This window comes from Mustela nivalis (assembly GCF_964662115.1).
Source record: "Mustela nivalis genome assembly, contig: HAP1_SCAFFOLD_234, whole genome shotgun sequence".
Taxonomy (NCBI): domain Eukaryota; kingdom Metazoa; phylum Chordata; class Mammalia; order Carnivora; family Mustelidae; genus Mustela; species Mustela nivalis.
Window position 1 is genome coordinate 152,901 of NW_028136402.1, and position 2,780 is coordinate 155,680.

A 2,780-nucleotide genomic window follows, 5' to 3' on the forward strand; every position below is an offset into this window, starting at 1 on the left:
CTCTTTCTGTCTAGCCTTGACCTTAGGCTCCGCCCACTTAGCCCAGTTTTAGCAAGAAATCTGCTTGGTCATTTTTCAGCAATCTTCTATCCTACTCTTGATATCTGATCAAATTCCTTATCTCTCACCCCTGGTATCTTACCACTTTTTTTTTTTTTTAAGATTTATTTATTTTGACAGAGAGAGAGCCTGAGCAGGGGGAATAGCAGAGGGAGAGAGAGAACCAGACTCCCCACTGAGCAGCAAGCCCAATGCCAGGCTTGATCCTGGGATCAGATCATGACCAAGCCAAAGCCAGAGATTTAACCAACTAAGCCACCCAGGTGCTTCAGTATCTATAACCCTTAATATCTGATCCAATCCCTTATTCCCAGGGCACCTGGTTGGTGCAGCTGGTTGAACGTTTGACTCTTGGTTTCTACTCTGGTCATGATCTCACGGTCCTGAGATTAAGCCTCACCTCAGGCTCTATGCTCAGTGAAGAGTCTGATTAAAATTCTCTTTCCCTCTCCCTCTACCCCTACCCCTGCTCCCTCTCTCTAAAATGTATTAATAAGTCTTTTAAAAAATTCCTTATCCCCTGATCTCAATAGTTTATGACCCTAGCCTTCCTTCAACAATATTACTGTCCAGATGGTTTAGCCAGAATCCCTTCATCCTTACCCTTGATGTTCCATCTTAATTTTACATTCAGTGATCCCCACCATGCTCTTTAGCTGTAAATCTCCATTTGTCTGAGCTGAGCCAGATTTCTCTCCCATACTATACAATAAAATCTCATCATAGTAGCATCCCTTGAATAAAATCTTCCTTACTCTCTTTAATGGGTGTCACAATATATTTTTTTTCTTTAACAGTCAGGAGGGTGCTAATGGAGTACCATGACAAAAGGCCTAACTTCCTATAATGGACATTTCCTTGGTTTACCTGACAAATACTCTTTCTCTCTTCTAAGGAAAATTTCCGGTTCTCAGTATAACTGCCAACTGGCCCAGGGGTGGACAAGTGAGGCAGATGAGACCAAAATGAAAATTCTGTTGAGACACTGGACCTTGAGGATTCAAGCCAAGGACATAAAAGTGTTGGTACTCCATTATTCTGATGGTCCGTTAACTCTTGCTTTTTTGGTTCCTGTGTCTATCACTGCCCCTGCCTTTTTGAAGATAATGACCATTCATCTGAGTACACGGTTCACAGAATCCCTTTGCAGTGGCCCATGCGGGCCAAGGTAGTAGAGCATAATAGATCTCTGTAAGTTTTTAAAAAATGTCTTTGTCCCTGTTGCCCATGGCCATTAAAGACCAAAGGTCGGGGGTAGGGGGATATTGGAAAAGGTGAAGTTATAGTTACTCACTGATTTTTTGATTGGTAGAGAGAAAGCAACACCTACATACAGGGCCAGTGGGTGAGTGGAGGAAACATCTTTGGCTCTAGGAGGAATGGGGGAAGGAGAAATATTAATAATCTTTGTCTTTGGAACTGCCCCTGAAGACTTCCAGGAAAATGACCTAGCGTGACTCTCCTAAACTTCGGCAAGCCCCTTAAATTTAACTGACTTCTAGATCTGATACTCCCTGCTGGATAACTCTGATCATTATTGGATTGTTACTTATTTTATTTTAAAATTATTTTTAAAGAAAATTTTAATCTAAATACAATTAATTAACATATAATACTAGTTTCATACATACAGGTTAGTGATTCATCAGTCTTTTGTAACACCCAGTGCTCACTGTATCACATGCCTTCCTTAATGTCCATCACCCAGTTACCCCATCCACCCATCCCTCTCCCCTCCAAGAACCCTCAGTTTGTTTACGGTTAAAGCCTCTGCCTTCAACTCAGGTTATGATCTCAGGGTCCTGGGATCGAGCCCCACATCAGGCTCTCTGCTCCCTGGGGAGTCTGCATCCTCCTCTCTCGCTCTTCCTGCCTCTCTGCCTACTTGTGATCTCTGTTTGTCAAATAAGTAAATAAAAATCTTTTTTTTTAAAGTCTCTTCTGGTTTGTCTCCCTCTTTGACTTCATCTTGTTTTATTTTTTTCCTTTACTCCCCTATGATTCTGGTTTGTTTCTTGAACTCCACATATGAGTGAGATCATATGATAATTGTCTTTCTCTGACTGACTTATTTCGCTTGGCATAATACCCTCTACTTTCACCCCTGTCATTGCAAATAATTGCCATTTATTTTAACTCGACAGAGAAGGCCACTAGAAACAGCAGGTGATGGCCCCAGCTCCTGTTCCTCCATGCAGAACATCTGTCAACACCTGTGGACATCTTTTCCTCCCCCCATTCCTATGAATGTTGCTCAGTTGTTACATGGCATGGACAAATGCTGTTGGCTGGTGGCATGGACACACTGGACAAGCTTGGCCTTCGGTAAAACAAAGACTGGCTTCAATTACTCAAACTGAAACAGGAATGCTTGGATGAACAAGCCTGCCAGGAAGTCCCACTGGAGGTACTCAACCTGTGCCCCTTCCCTCCTTGGACCAAGAACCTGAACTTGAGAGATGAATGGCTTATCCAAGGTTATGGCAAGGTTACACAGAGCTGAAACTAGACACAGGTGTACATGCCTATTGATCAAGGCTGGCTGAGAAATCGAACTGCCTCAAATCTTGATTCTTTTTGCCACTTCTTATTCTCTGACCCTGTTTTTCATAGATTAGGATGTAGGAATAATAAAAATATCAGCTAATGGGGTATCCTGACTTTTTGATCTTTTAGTTCTTGTCAGACATTTACCATAATGCTTAGCACATGGATATGTG